Here is a 17,294-nt window from a genome sequence, read left to right on the forward strand (position 1 = left end):
AAAACGCCTCAGGAGACTAAAGAGAAGCTTGATAAATATTATGGTGACTATATACCTTCGATTAGAACAGTTTATAAGTGGTTTCAAAATTTTCGGAGTTGCCATATGGGGACAAGTGTTGCTGAACGTTCTGTACGCCCTGTGGAGGTTACGACTCCAGAAATGATTGATAAAATCAATGATATGGTGATGGATGACAGAAGAGCTAAGGTGCGTGAGATTGCTAGTGCTGTGGGCATTTCGAATGACGGGTACATAATATTTTGCATCAACAGTTGGACATGAGAAAGCTATCCGCAAGATGGGTTCCACGACTGCTCACGCTTGACTAAAAACGTAATCGTGTGAAGTGTTGCAAGGATGGTTTGCAGCTGTTCAGGAAGAATCCGCAGGACTTAAAGCGTAACTGTGGATGAAACATGGATACATTAGTATATTCCTGAGAACAAACAACAATCTAAACAATGGCTTACCAAGGGAGAATCCGCACCAAAAATAGCGAAGACCATTCCTTCGGCCGGAAAGTTTATGGCGACTGTCTTTTGGGATTCGCAAGGGATAATCTTCATCGACTATCTGGAAAAGGGTAAAACTATTACAGGTGCATATTATTTACCGTTATTGGACCGTTTGAAAACCGAGGTTCAAGAAAAACGCCAGCGATTGGACCGCAAAACAGTTCTTTTCCATCACGACAATGCACCAGCACACACCTCGGAAGATGTGGTCGCAAAATTAATGGAAACAGGATCCAACTCGTTTCACGCCCCACCTGTTCTCCAGACTTGGCTCGCTCAGACTGCTATTTGTTCCCCAATTTGAAGAAGTGGCTGGCGGGACAAAGATTATATTCAAACAAGGACGTGATTGCAGCAACTAATAGCTATTTTGCAGACTTGGACAATTCCTATTAATTGGAAGGGATCAACAAATTAGAACAGCGTTGGACGAAGTGTATAAGTATAAAAGAAGACTATGTCGAAAAATAAGAAAGATTTACCCCAAACACGTAAGTAGTTTTTATTTATATATATATATATATATATATATATATATATATATATATATATATATATATATATAGTTCATCCATCCTGGGAATCGAGAATCTCATCGATTTGCTGCTATGATATAGATTCTGGCAGGATATTGGTCCCGGTAATACCAAGACCTTATTAAAATCTCCTCTTACTAGCTCGGACATACAAAAAGAAGCGAACAGGGGACTTACTACGTTTATGTAGACAGAGAAGATTTAATGAAATATTTTGTATTTACTTACTAAAAAGGACTACTGCTTACATTCTGTGTTTACGTGCAGTAATGTTCGTCTATTATGCTTTTGACGGATGACGAATGCAATGTACGTTGAAATGGCAGAACGATATGTTTTATGTGATATAATTACAATTTAATAAGTGCCAAATTTTTATCTTACTTGAAATGGTAAACCTTCCTTCTTGACGATTTTCTTGACTCTAGGTCAACGGGAAGTATGCTACAGGTTTTGATGAGTGAGTATGCGAGTTTCGAAATACGAGTGTTGTCCGGAAAGTAATGCACCGCATTTTTTTTCTCAGCCGAAAACAATGCTACGAAGGCGAAACGTTACTTATATATTACTTGAAGTCTGAGTGAGCGCGCCAAGTTTCCGTCACATCCGACAGCATAGCTGCAGGACAGTTGCAAAATGGTGTCTGTAGGTGATGTACGTTACAAGCAACGCGCTGTCATCGAATTTCTCACTGCAGAGAAAGAAACTGTGGGGAATACATACAAACGCCTGTGCGAAGTCTATGGATCATCTGCTATCGACAGAAGTACAGTTAGTCGCTGGGCACGGAAGCAGATGTCATCAGAAGGTGGTTCGTCAGAGCTCCACGTGCAGCGGTCGGGGAGACCATCCATGGCTGTCACTCCCGACAAGTTGAAGCGAGCTGATGCTGTCATTCGCGAGGACAGCCATTAAAGGATGCGACTCGTGGAAGACATTAGCCGAGCGGTCTAGGCGCTGCAGTCATGGACTGTGCGGCTGGTCCCGGCGAAGGTTCGAGTCCTCCCTCGGGCATGGGTGTGTGTGTTTGTCCTTAGGATAATTTAGGTTCAGTAGTGTATAAGCTTAGGGACTGATGACCTTAGCAGTTAAGTCCAATAAGATTTCCCACACATTTGAACATTTCGTGGAAGACATTTCGAGGACGATGAGGAGCTGATCCACGCAGTGAAGCACTGGCTCCGCCATCAGGACAAGAATTGGCACGGACAGGGTATACACGCCCTTGTTTCGCGCTGGAGGAAGACCATACATAGAATGGGACGGATAAATAATCGACGAATGCTGTGCATTACTTTCTGGGCAACCCTCGTATGTGACAAATGGTCCAATCTCTTAATTGTATTGACTTAGAAGATTAAGTTTTTTACACCGCCAGGGGGCTGTAGGGTTTAGCATGTGAAATAACTTTCAACTTGATACGCCGACCGGTTCCAGAGAAAAAATGGGTCTTAACAGACCCAACAGACAGACAGACGGATAAAAAAGGACAAACAATTTTTTTTTTCGTGTGATGTAATTACAAGCTAACAATTTTCGAATTTTTTCCTTTACTTGTAGAGTGAAACCTTGCTTCATGATTCTAGGTCAACGGGAAGTATCCTACGGGTTTTGATGAGTGAGTTTTCGAGTATCAATTTTAACAGTCGGACTCTCTCTCTCTCTCTCTCTCTCTCTCTCTCCCCCCCTTCTCCCCCCTCTCTCTCTCTCTCTCTCTCTCTCTCTCACACACACACACACACACACACACACACACACACACACACACACAGGGTTTGGTTTTTACAGACTGAGGCACGGAATCCTAAAAACATATATTACGGAATATGTTTAACTGCTTAGGAGCTGCGTAGTTTCTCTGAAAACTATAAGGTTTGTCTAAATATTTTAAATCAGAAATTTTGAATTATACAAGGAGTCAAAAACGTATAGGAAGTTAAAAACACATTTAGGGCGATGAATAATGTTGAATAATATCCATGTTAATGTTCGCATCTCAGCTTCTTGTCAGTGTTTCCAGGTAGGAAAAAAGTTAAAGTATGACTGCCGCCCCCTACACACAAAATGTTAGAAGTATAGTAGTATTTTATGTTCATTCGGCTTGGACAATAAAACGTTTCCATCATAGACGGTGGTGCACGCTGTGAACCAAAATCACGTAGAGAAGGAACACGGTAGTCTTCTTACATCGACAGGCTTATGTTGAAATTCTAATGATTACGATTCGTTTCGTTAATATGGCTACGAAAATGGTTCAAATGGCTCTCAGCACTATGGGACTTAACTGCTGAGGTCATCAGTCACCTAGAACTTGGAACTACTTAAACCTAACTAACCTAAGGACATCACACACATCAGTGCCCGAGGCAGGATTCGAACCTGCGACCGCAGCGGTCGCACGGTTCCAGACTGTAGCGCCTAGAACCGTTCGGCCACTCCGGCCGGCTAATATGGCTACGTTTGGAGTACTTTTTGGTATGAACATGATCTGGCACACTATCTGTGATGACCACTATTTACAAATAGAGAAGTCTATGGAATGACTTGCAAAGAATGAAGTTTTGTAACAAACAAGATGCCTAGTCTTGCTCATAATATACTTGTTCATGTCGTTTATAACGAGGAAAGAAACTAAAGAAATTCTACGACTGACGTATACGTTTCAAGCTTTGGAACCCCTCGAGTGCAAGGTCACAAGTTCAATCTTCAGCAAAGCGCATTTGAATGTGTTGCGTTAGCAATTATGACAGGAAAAATATTAACTGCTACTGATTTACCTGGTGTATCAGGAAGGAAACAGAAAATGATTGTCTGGAAGGCGCGGAGATCAGCCTTCTATGGGATATATGTATTACGCTCCACAAGATGGACAAAGCCGACGTTTAAGAAATGTTCAAAACAAACCATTAACATGCACCGTGAACACCGAACGAAAACCGGCGCGCCGTAGTGATCACAAAAGTTCGCACCATCAAGACTGAAAGCGAACTCCTTGGGAGTTACAAACTGTATAGGACTTTCGGCTAGGTACTCACTCTTAACGAATGCATATAGAATCGTATTGGTGAAACGGGGTGATGAGAACTGATGGAATGTGACGGCATGTAACCGAATGCGAAACAGCATGCCGTGACCGTGGAAACTTATCGTGAAACTGGCTGTCCTTTAAGGCGTAGCTGCAGTTAGTGAGATAATATGTCTTACAGGCACGGAAAAACCAAACGTCTATAGGCTGAATTCGCCAGTGGTTCCAGGTGGTATGAACTGTAGTGTCACACAAATTTCAGGAGGGATAGTTTGCTCTAAGGAAGTACGATTCTTATATGCGGACGAGAAATAAAGCAAAAGCAAATCTTTTCACCAGCAATTGGCCAAAAGCAGTGTTGCAGTTCTCTTACGTCCATTTTGCAACTTTTGCCTGCTGTGAGGTAAAAATTCCCAACTGCCCTTTCAATACCACCCCTACGAGAGAGAATCGTAGCCGGCTGCTGTGGTCGAGCGATTCTATGCGCTTCAGTCCAGAACCGTTCTGCTGCTATGGTCAGAGGTTCGAATCCTGCCTCGGGGACGGATGTGTGTGATGTCCTTAGGTTGTTGTTGTTGTGGTCTTTAGTCCCGAGACTGGTTTGATGCAGCTTTCCATGCTAATCTATCCTGTGCAAGCTTCTTCATCTCCCAGTACCTACTGCAACCTACATCCTTCTGAATCTGTTTAGTGTATTCATCTCTTGGTCTCCCTCTACGATTTTTACCCTACATGCTGCCCTCTAGTACTAAATTTGCGATCCCTTGATGCCTCAGAATAGGTCCTACCAACCGATCCCTTCTTCTAGTCAAGTTGTGCCACAAACTTCTCTTCTCCCTAATGCTATTCAATACCTCCTCATTAGTTATATGATCTACCCATCTAATCTTCAACATTCTTCTGTAGCACCACATTTCGAAAGCTTCTATTCTCTTATTGTTCAAACTAGTTACCGTCCATGTTTCACTTCCATACATGGCTACGCTCCATACAAATACTTTCAGAAACGACTTCCTGACACTTACATCTATATTCGATGTTAAATTTCTCTTCTTCAGAAATGCTTTCCTTGCCATTGCCAGTCTACATTTTATATCCTCTCTACTTCGACCATCATCAGTTATTTTGCTCCCCAAATAGCAAAACTCCTTTACTACTTTAAGCCTCTCATTTCCTAATATAATCCTTAGGTTAGTTACGTTTAAGTAATTCTAAGTCTAGGGGACTGATGACCTCAGATGTTAAGTCCCATAGCGCTCAGAGCCATTTGAAACAAAGAATCGTAGGAGGCAGAGCACGTCCTACTTCTCGCAGCACAATAATTAACTTTCCAGCCAATTTACCACAAGATTAACTGTCTGCATAATTGTACGAGGGTGAGTCAAATGAAAACCTTAAATTTGTAATAACAAATGGAAATTTCCCGCCGTTATCCTGTCAGCTGGTAAGCGTGCTACAAACAGCGTGCAGAATGGGCAGTAGGTGGCAGCATAGTGCAGATGCACTCATACCGTCGCAGTACCAGTATAAATATGGCCGCCCCACTTGCGACTTGCAACAGGGAAGAACAGCGTTCTGTTATTCGGTTTTTGCGTAATGAAGGTGTGAAACCTATTGAAATTCATCTACGAATGAAGGTTGAGTACGGTGATGCATGTTTTTCACAGTAACAAGTCTACGAATGGAGTACGAAGTTCGCAGATGGTGTGACTTCAGTGGAAAATGCTCCTCGCCCAGGTCAGGCACAACGAGTTGTGACTCCACAGAACATTGCAGCAGTTGAAGCCATAGTGAAGGTAAACCGCCGAGTGACACTGAATGACATTGCAGCATGTTTACAGATTAGTCATGGGTCAGCACACCACATTGTGCATGATGTGCTCCAGTTTCACAAAGGATCTGCAAGATGGGTGCCATGGCAGCTGACTCCTGAAATGAGAGAACGACGTGTTGATGCTTGTAAAGATCTTCTTCGGCGGTTTGAACGAGAAGGTGATGGCTTCCTTACAAGAATCGTTACTGGGGACGGAACCTAGGTTCACTTCCACCAACCAGAAACGAAGAGAGCGTGCAAGGAATGGCGCCATTCCTCACCACCAAAACCAAAGAAGTTTCGAACAGAACCATCAGCAGGGAAGGTTATGCTGACTCTCTATTGGGACGAAAAAGGCGTCATTTTGGAGCATTACATGCTAGAGGAACCACTGGCACCAGTGCATCATACACAAATCTCCTAAAAAATCATCTGCGGCGTGCAATTAAATGAAAGCGACGTGGATTGCTGTCAGCAGGTGTCCTTTTGCAATATGACAATTCAAGGTCCCACACCACCCGCACAACAATTGCAACAATCACAGACTTGCATTTTGAGTGTCTTCCTCATCCACCATACTCATGAGTCCTTGCCCCAAGTGATTTCCATATGTTTGAACCACTAAAAGACGCAATGGGAGGAAAGAAGTTCCGTTCTGATGAAGAGCTACGCCACGCGGTGCATGAGTGGTTGCGCGGACTACCAAAAGAATTTTTTTCTAAAGGAATTTATGCACTTTGTAAGCGCTGGAGGACTTGCATTGAGCGTGAGGGAGATTATGTTGAAAAGTGATACAGCTTTGTACCACTTATGCACAATAAATAATATTTTAAAAAAATATTTAAGGTTTTCATTTGACTCACCCTCGTTTACTAATGCGGTAAGCCACTGTTGGTGGCTGATCTTGATACAACTCCCTCAGTACCTCTAATCTCCACGGTTCTTTTCATATGCATTTCCTCTTCAAATCCAAATTGGACGGAGTTGAAAGTAAATTCTTACTAAACGGTGGGATAAGTTATCTTATCTCATGTGCAAATTTTCGGGCCGATTCCACAGTTTGCTGTGCACCATCAAGTTGACGCTTTGTTTGAAATTTTGTTATCTTATGTCTTCCAATTCTGTAGCACTGTTCGACGCTATGCAACCATCCACTGCTTCTTTTGAAATCACGCGAAATTTCTAGGGCATAACGTAGCAGGTCACTATCATGCACATTCTGTACATTGTTCGTGGAGGTGTGTACCGTTGTGCAACTCAATCAAGGCACTTTGTTGCCGTACGCGTTTCGCTTCATTTATTTGGGAAACATCATCAGTGGCCTGAAATACACGTTTCTTTTTATACATACAATAAACATATTATGTGATAAATATAATATGCTCAAATATTACATTTTGTCGTGTTTTTCTCTTGTTTTTTAGGTTAGATGCAATTTCCATAGCACAAGTTCCATATTGTGTTACTTACGATTTCCAGCGCTGTTAACTCATTGTGTGTTCCTGGAGATGTATTTGTTGGTCTTCATACTCCAGCTGGCCGATTTCTGGCATTGTTTATAGACATTTTTCACATCGCATGTTTCACTTTCACTTTCCTTTGGTGATCAAAATATGTGTGATTTGGTGTTGTTGTGTGTTTGTCTGTCTTTTGTTTCAGTTGTGTTTGATGTTTTTCATTTGTTGTGTGTGTGTGTGTGTGTGTGTTAGAGATGGGTCGAACTCGTTCATTCCCGTGAAGTACTTCATTCATTTCACTCTTTGCCGTGAAGTGTTCAAATGAAGTAGTTCATTCATGAAGTACGGAAGCCTGGCGAAGTTGTCCAGTTCGCCGCTCAGCCGCGGCTACGCTCGCTTCGCCTCGCTCGTACAATAAAGTTTCGTAATACCTCATAATTTTACCAACAGATGGCCGAACTATGAAGTAACGTCCACGCAACGTTTTGCGTCTTACAGCGTCTGAGTTAACTTAAATACAGCATGGTCGAAGAGGACAAAGGAAAGATAAATAGAGAAACCTGTCACATATAAAGAAGGTATTACGTTTAACCTTGCTCGACATTTTCTCATGAAGCGCCAAAAAGAGTCTTCATCTGCCAAGTGAAATCTTATTTGTTGTATTTATGGACTAGGGCTACTAACGAAATTCAGTCCAATTTTATGTTCCTTTTAAAATTTAATCCAAAATAGAATGAGTATGTTTACCACTGTCACAAAGTCTATATACCTACGTTAAGTAATTATTCAGAAGTTTTCCTGTGGATTTTATTATTGTTGAGAATAATAACCCTCTAAATTCAAAACGTAAACTGTCACCTGTAGTCATTGGTACGATTTCAGGTAAAATCCCTCTTTATTTTATTCGGAAAGCAATTTTTGTGTCTGTTCACGCTTATACAATGGCTAGCAACTCGCGATCGCGTAGAAGTAGTGAAATTTTGGGTTTCTTTGCTGATTCAGGTGATGGGAAAGCAAAGTGCAACTGTTGTTGTCAGTGTATTTCACCGCGCGATTCGTCGACAGGCAGTAGAGGGAGGACTGAAGTGAAGGGAGAATGAGTGACGTAGCGCCAATGTAGTGGGAGAGGGAGAGGGGAAGAGAGTGAGTGAACGAACTAGAAAAAAAGTCTGGAGTGTGCTATCTGTGGAGAGTTTGAAGTACCAGTTCACTGAACTTGAGTGGTTAGTTCACACTTCACTGGAGTGAAGCGTTCATTTGAACGACTCATTCACGAGCTCCCCATCACTAGTGTGTGTGTGTTTGTTTGTGCACACGCTCGGACACGCTCGTGCGTGTATTCTGCTTTTTTTAAAAATAAATATGAGTTTATGTGTGTGTGCGTGTGCGTTAATTTTTTAAAATAAATATTAGTTTGTGTGTGTATGGAAGGGAGGGTGTTTTGCTGTGTGCAAATGGTTCATTTTTTTTTTAAAAAAAAGAAATGTGAGTTCATGTGTCTGTGCGTGTGTGTGTGTGGGAGGGGGGGGGGGGGGGAGAAGGCGAGAGAGAGAGAAGAGGGGAAGGAGATTCGTTCATTATTTATCCTGGTTACATTTCGGTTTGTTATTGTTTTGGTTGCTAGCATGATCAGGGAGTTATTGTTTATATGGATTTGGTCATTAAGTACCTTCTTTTCCATTTCAATGGCTCCTTGTATGTGAAAGTTTTCTTGCAATGTCAGGAGCTTTTTGTTGTGATTATTCACTCCGATAACTGTCATGTCACAATCCATGTTGGATGGTTCATGTCCATATTTTATCATGTGTTCAGCGAAGGTAGAATGACTGTTTTCATATTTCCAACTTCTTATATGTTCTTTATATTTAGTTTTAAAGTTCCTGCTTGTCATCCCCAGATATACTGATTTACATTCTTGGGCACTCTAGCTGGTATATACCTGCTCCTTGGTATTTATCTGGTTTTTCTGTTGTAAAGTAAATGTGATTGGTGTGTGTTTCGTGTTCTGTAAGGTATTTGTAATCCCTGTTTCTTTAGTATATTTGCTATCTTGTGTGTTGCTTTGTGTTTGTATGTAAGAGTGTACCATTTTCTTCTGTTATTCATGTCATGAGTGTTATTGCTTAGTGTTTTCGTGTGTGCTGTAGTGTCTGTGGGGTTTCGTGCTCTCTGTTTGTTTTGATTTTTCTTTAGTTGTGTTTTAATTGTTTGATTGAGTTTTTCCACTATATGGGTGCTGTATCCATTGTTAGTGGCTATGAGTTGTATTGTTTGTAACTCTTTTTTATAATTTTCTTTGCTGAGTGGGATGTTATTTAGCCTGTGTAACATGTGTAGTAGGGCCGCTAATTTTTGATTTTGTGGCTGTTTGGATGAAGTATGTGTGATTATTTCTGTGGCTGTTGGCTTTCTGAAGGTGTCAAATATGTGTTTATTGTTCTCTCTCTTTATTGTTATATCCAAGAAATGTATATGCTTTTGTGTTTCTTTTTCCTTGATAATTTGATTATTTTTTATGTATGTTGTTTATATCTGTATGAAGTTTTTCAATTTTTTTCTCTTGGTTCATCTACCATACAGATTATTTCGTCCACATACCTGTAACCAGTAAAAAATTTTGTATCCTTTCTTTGTGATGACTGTATCAAAGATTGTGTTTTCTATGTGGTTGATGAATATGTTTACCAGTGTTCCTGAAATTGGGAATCCCACTGGGAGCCCATCTTCTTGTAAGTAAAATTCCTTTTCAAATTGGAAGTAATTCTGGGATGTGATTGCTTTGAGGAATTTTGTTATTTTATTAATATTGTTTGCAGGTAGTTTTTTGTCTGTCAGTAAGTTTTCTTCAATTAGTTTCATTGTGTCTGCAGTGGGTAGTGATGTTTACACGTTCTCTATGTCAAAAGATTTGAGTGATGCTGTTTCTGGGATGCGTAAGTCTTTTATTTGTCTTATGAGTTCATTTGTGTTTTTCACTGTTCTGCTGCCTTTCGTTTCATAATGTTGCATTATGATTTTGTTCATGTGTTTTGCCACATGGTATGATGGTGCATTCATGAAATTAATAACAGGTCTCAATGGAATGTGTGGTTTGTGGACCCTGGGTTGGCTTCTGACTGTTGGTGCTTTTGGGTTCTTCTGTGTGATGTGTTGTTTTTGTTTCTCTGTTCATATGTGTCTGATATCTTTGAGGTTTTTTTTATGTGTGTCTGGAAGCTTGCTGTTGGATCAGATTTTAGTTTTGTGATATTGTTAGAAGAGATGAAATCTTTAGTTTTTTCTGTATATTATCCTTTATTGATCAGTACTGTGCTGCCCCCTTTATCAGCTCTTGTGACTATGATGTTATTAGCTTGTAGTTTTGCTTTTAACTTCATAGTTGTGTTTTTTCTGTTTGAAGTTTATTATTTTGCTCTTTCTCTGACGTGGTGGTTATGTTATTTATTTATTTCTTCATTAGTTCTCGTGTTAGCCCAATATTTATAGTGTTATTTTCTTTTTTCTCTTCCTCTGTCAGGATGTTTATTAATTTTGAATGAAATTTGTGGTGATGGATGTGTTGCACATTGTCATGCTGTTCTTTATGGTTATTTTTGTTAGTGAGTGTTCTAATTTTTCGTTTGTGTTCGTTGTGTGTGTGTTGCAATGTTCTTGCTGTGACGAGTTCAGTTTTCTTGTATTATCTTGATCAACACTGTTGGGTTGTTAATAAACGCTGATAACTCAGCAGAAAGAACAGAACCCCAGAGACACTACAGCACACATGGAAACACAAAACAATAACACTCATGACATGAATAACAGAAGAAAATGGTACACTCTTACATACAAACACAAAGCAACACACAAGTTAGCAAATATACTAAAGAAACAGAGATTACAAATAGCTTACAGAACAAGAAACACACTCCAGTCACATTTACGAACAACAGAAAAACCAGACAAGTACCAAGGAGCAGGTATTTAATAGCTAGAGTGCCTTGAATGTAAATCAGTATATCTGGGGATGACAAGCAAGAACTTTAAAACTAGCTGTAAAGAACATATAAGAAGTTGGAAATATGAAAGCAGGCAATCTACCTTCGCCGAACGCCTGATAAAACATGGACATGAACCATCCAACATGGACTGTGACACGACAGTTATCAGAGTGAATAATCTCAACAAAAAGCTCGTTACATTGCAAGAAAACTTTCGAATACAAAGGGCCATTGCAATGGAAAAGAAGGTACTTAATGACCAAATCCATATAAACAATAACTCGCTGATCTTGCTAGACACCAAAACAATAACAAACCGAAATGTAACCAGGATATGTAATTAATGAATCTCCTTCCCCTCTACTCTCTCTTTCTCTCTCCTCCCCCCCCCCCCCAAACACACATATACAGACACACGTACGCATATTAAAAAAAAAAGAACCATTTGCACACTGCGAAACACACACACACACACACACACACACACACACACACACACACACACAACAAATGAATAACATCAAACACAACAGAAACAAAAGACATACAAACATACAACACCGAAAACACACACATGTTGATCACCAAAGGAAAGTGAAAGTGAAACATGCGATGTGACAAATATCTATAAACAAAACCAGAAATCGGCCAGCTGGAGTATGAAGACGAACAAATAAATCTCCAGGAACACACATATGTGTTAACAGCGCTCGAAATCGTAAGTAACACCGAACGATACATTTACAATACGGAACTTGTGCTACAAAAGATGTTTCTAACCTAAAAAGCAAGGGAAAAACACGACAAAATGTAATATATCAGTATATTACATCTCTCACATAGTGCTTTATTGTATGTATAAAGAGAAACACGTATTTCAGGGCACTGATGAGGCTTTCCAATTAAACGAAGCGAAACGCGTATGGCAACAAACAAACTGCCTTCATTTGCGTAGACGATACATACCTCCACGAATTTAGAGCAACTAAAGGAAAAGACAGAAAACAGATAAAAATGACGACCTGTACGTTGTATCGAGGATCCTTGAAACACGTAAGGACCAGTTTCTGTAACAAGTGCGTTTTGCCTTCCATTGAATATCCTTAGTTTTTCGTATGCAATACACTGTCATATTTCTGCGAACTTATTCGAATCTTTACATAATTGTTACACTAGTATGTTGCGGATTATCCCGCTCATTGGACAACGCTTGTCCTTCCTATGTTTCACTTGAGACGGGATTTGCGGGCTCCCTGTCGGACAAGGATAATGAACTCAATTGACTGACACATGTTTCATTATCACTTTCACTTGTTAAGTACCTATCGTTATCATTGTACTCCTCATGTACATTGTCCGCACAGCCGAGCGCATACGTCACCACACATTTCATGGACTCAACTTGCAGAAATGCTAATATTTGGCCGGCCGGGGAGGCCGAGCGGTTCTAGGCGCTTCAGTCTGGAACCGCGCGACCGCTACGGTCGCAGGTTCGAATTCTGCCTCGGGCGTGGATGTGTGTGATGTCCTTAGGTTAGTTAGGTTTAAGTAGTTCTAAGTTCTAGGGGACTGATGACCGCAGATGTTAAGTCCCATAGTGCTCAGAGCCATTTGAGCCATTTTTTTGGCTAATATTTCATTTGTCACTTCTTTCTCATTCTGGGACATTCCTTGTGTTCCTGTCTGACGAAATGAAAGCTTCGGCAACTGTTATTGCAGATATAATGCGTAGTTTTCCATTGCTCTACTTTGTATCTAAGCAGTTCAACTACGCTCCGTATCCTCGTGCTATGCTGACCACTGCATACATCCAGTCCCGCCCCCTGTTGCCATTAGCAGCCAATATTGTGTTTGCATGACTGACAATACACTGATCAGCCAGAACATTATGACCACTTACCTAGTAGCCAGTACGGCCAACTTAGGCACGGATAATAGCGGCGACGCGTCGTGGCTTGGAAGCAATGAAGCCCTGGTAGATCACTCAAGGAAGTTGGCACCACGTCTGCACACCCGTCACCTAATTCCTATATGTTTCAGGCAGAAGTGCGATGAACTCTGCCTCTACGTTCAATCACGTCCCAGATGTGTTCGATCGGGTTCAGATCTGGCAAGCTGGGAGGCCAGCACATAAATTGGAACTCATCACTGTGTTCCTACACAGTTTCACCACACTCCTGGTCATCTGACATGGTGCATCACTTGCTTAAAAATGCCACGGACGTCGAGAAACATCATCGTCATGAAGAGGCGAGCCGTGCATGGCTCGCGTCCCACCATTTGGTATTTTACACCCTGTTTTAGCGTTTTTCCATCTCACCACGTTGATTTAAATTACTGGCGTTACTGAGTTGCTGTTTTGCCTGACCGTCATCGGCGCTAGTAGCGCGTATCGATATATCCCCTCTGATAGGGATCTTTGCTCGGCTATTACTTCCTGGCTGTCATCTGTCGTGGAGTCAGTCGGAACGTGCGAGGAGGAGAGTTCACGGCGGCAGTTCGGGTCGAGAGTTGGGCCCTGGCTCTCAGTTGCAGCGCGTCTGGAGCGCAGCCCGGGCCAGCCAGTCGCCGGCTTGCAGCAGCAGTGAGCCCTGCGTGGACATCGCCCGCCCGACCATTGCCGCCACGCATCACTGAACCTGGGCCTGAGTTTTGGTGGATTGTTGGTCGGTCGGTTGATTCGAGGACATCTCCGTGCGGCGCGGTCGACTGGGCCAGCTGGCGGTCTCTGCGCCGTGTCGGAGTCTGTCCGGAGCTGTCCAATCAGTACGAGCATCGTCGCCCGCCGACACAGGACGTGAAGGTTGAGTGGTTTTGAGCGTTACATTGTTGGTACCCGGCGTTGCTGTTGTGGAGATTTTCCTGTCAGCAACAACGGGTGAAGTGTTCGAGATAGCCTCCGTCAGGTGGAAGTGATCAAATTAATTTAACATAGTCAAGTGCACCAGCGGAATTTTCTACCTTGTGGCCCTTTAGTGTTCTGGTTACCTGCCCTGACTGCTAACATAGCTTTTAGCAGTGTCATTTCCTCACCTGTTGTTGCTGTCCAACATGGTGTGTAGCTTTGGCAGCGCAGTTCACATACTCATTGGTTGGGGATAGTGATGCTTATTTTTTTTTTTGGGGGGGGGGGGGGGGTGCTTGAATTCTCGTGTACTCCATCGTGGCAAGCAAGTGCTTGGTAGATAGGTCTGCGACTGTCCCTTGGTTGGGTTCGCACGAATTGAGTGTAGTTGGATTCATCACCTGTCTTGCCTAAGTGAACGAGGGCAGACCGATACACTGGAGACTCATGAGTGCCGTTCTCTTAATTATCCTTTTGGCAGTCTTAATGTTGTTGTAATAAACTGTATTTTATATTTTTAATTTGGCAAGGTTAGTTGTGGGCTTCAGCCCTGGAAACATGATCTCAGAGTTTCCTTCAACTCCAAAACGGTATCGCCTTCTGCTCTTGAAAGGTTATTGTAATTTTCTCTGAAGGATTTTACAAGTTACTGTGGGCCTTCCGCCGTTGGTGTTGCAAAAAGGAGGTTTTTAAACTTAAGGTATTGTTTTACCGATTGCTGCAATATATATTTCTTCAAGAATGAAATTTTCACTCTACAGCGGAGTGTGCGCTGATATGAAACTTCCTGGCAGATTAAAACTGTGTGCCGGACCGAGACTCGAACTCGGGACCTTTGCCTTTCGCGGGCAAGTGCTCTACCAACTGAGCTACCCAAGCACGACTCACGCCCCGTCCTCACAGCTTTACTTCTGCCAGTACCTCGTCTCCTACCTTCCAAACTTTACAGAAGCTCTCCTGTAAAGCTCTGCCAGTACCTCGTCTCCTACCTTCCAAACTTTACAGGAGAGCTTCTGTAAAGTTTGGAAGGTAGGAGACGAGGTACTGGCAGAGCTTTGCAGAGAGCTTCTGTAAAGTTTGGAAGGTAGGAGACGAGGTGCTGGCAGAGCTTTGCAGGAGAGCTTCTGTAAAGTTTGGAAGGTAGGAGACGAGGTACTGGCAGAAGTAAAGCTGTGAGGACGGGGCGTCAGTCGTGCTTGGGTAGCTCAGTTGGTAGAGCACTTGCCCTCGAAAGGCAAAGGCCCCGAGTTCGAGTCTCTGTCCGGCACACACTTTTAATCTGTAAGGAAGTTTCGTATTTCTTCAATTTGCAGAATTTAACTTTGCGGCCTTCAGCCATCTTATTGCGCTTGTTTATCTCTTTCTGTGCACCTTGTGGACCATCAGCCCTGTCAGCATCTTAAAACATTGTGGCCTTCTGCCTTCAGTAATCATCATAGTATATTTGGAATTTTGAAGATTTAATCCGGCGGTCATCAGCCGCTCTGCATGCTGATCTCATACATGTATATGATTTATCTTATTCGTAAATTTAACTGTGTGTCATGTTTTTTCAAAATTGAACTTATTCTAAAGCATCTGTTTGGAAGCCTTCAGCCGCGAAGCACATTTAATTGTTTCAGAAGTGTATTTGTGAACTAAAAGATAATAAATTACAATTGTGAAATGAATCCGACCGCAAAGCCCTTGGCCCATTCCAAAATCGTAATTACCTGTTAGCCCTGCGTGATTTAGTGGGCGTTTCAAGGGGTGTACGTGATCTGCAACCGGTGTACGACATTCCTTGGCTGTCACGGAGTCGCCATCGACTTGTGTCCGTCGCGCAGTACAGGTGTCAACGAGCTGTTCCCCTGGAAGAGGACAGACTGGCACCTTCCCATCGGCACGACGAAGAAGGTACCGGCACTCATCAGACCATGCTGTTCTCTGCCACTGCGACAACGTCCAGCGCCGATGGTCACGTGTCCATTTAAGTCGCAGTTGCCGATGTCGTGGTGCTAACATTGGCACATGCGTAGGTCATCGGCTGCGCAGGAATATCGTTAGAAGTGTTCGGTGCATTGTGTGTTCAGGCACACTTGTACTCTGCCAAGCATTAAAGTCTGATGTACCGGGTGATCAAAAAGTCAGTATAAATTTGAAAACTGGATAAATCACGGAATAATGTAGAAAGAGAGATATAAATTGACACCCATGCTTGAAATGACATGGTGTTTTATTAGAACAAAAAAATACAAAAGTTCAAAAAGTGTCCGACAGATGGTGCTTCATCTGATCCGAATAGCAATAATTATCATAACAAAGTAAGAAAAAGCAAAGATGATGTTCTTTACAGGAAATGCTCAATAGGTCCACCATCATTCCTCAACAATAGCTGTAGTCGAGGAATAATGTTGTGAACAGCACTGTAAAGCATGTCCGGAGTTATGGTGAGGCATTGGCGTCGGCTGTTGTCTTTCAGCATCCCTAGAGATGTCGGTCGATCACGATACACTTGCGACTTCAGGTAACCCCAAAGCCAATAATCGCACGGACTGAGTCTGGGGACCTGGGAGGCCAAGCATGACGAAAGTGGCGGCTGAGCACACGATCATCACCAAACGACGCGCGCAAGAGATCTTTCGCGCGTCTAGCAGTATGGGGTGGAGCGCCATCCTGCATAAACATCGTACGTTCCAGCAGGTGTTTATCAGCCAGGCTGAGGATAATGCGATTCCGTAAAATATCAGCGTACCTCTCATCCGTCACGGTAGCAGTTACAAAACCAGAATCACTCATTTCCTCGAAGAAAAAAGGCCCGATAACGGTAGATGTGGTAAATGCAATCCATACCGTGACTTTCTCGTCGTGCAGTGGAGTTTCACGACAGTTCTAGGATTTTCGGTAGCCCAAATTCTGCATTTGTGGGCGTTGACAGACCCTCGGAGCGTGAAATGAGCTTCGTCGGTCCACAACCCGTTACTCAACCAATCGTCATCTTCCGCCATCTTTTGAAACGCAGACACCGCAAATGCCCTCCGCTTCACTAAATCGTCAGGTAACAGTTCATGCTGCCGATGGATTTTGTACGGATAGCATCGGAGGGTACGCCTAAGTGCGAACCAAACAGTAATGTATGGA

The sequence above is a fragment of the Schistocerca piceifrons genome, chromosome 6 (genome assembly GCF_021461385.2).
Source record: "Schistocerca piceifrons isolate TAMUIC-IGC-003096 chromosome 6, iqSchPice1.1, whole genome shotgun sequence".
Classification (NCBI taxonomy): domain Eukaryota; kingdom Metazoa; phylum Arthropoda; class Insecta; order Orthoptera; family Acrididae; genus Schistocerca; species Schistocerca piceifrons.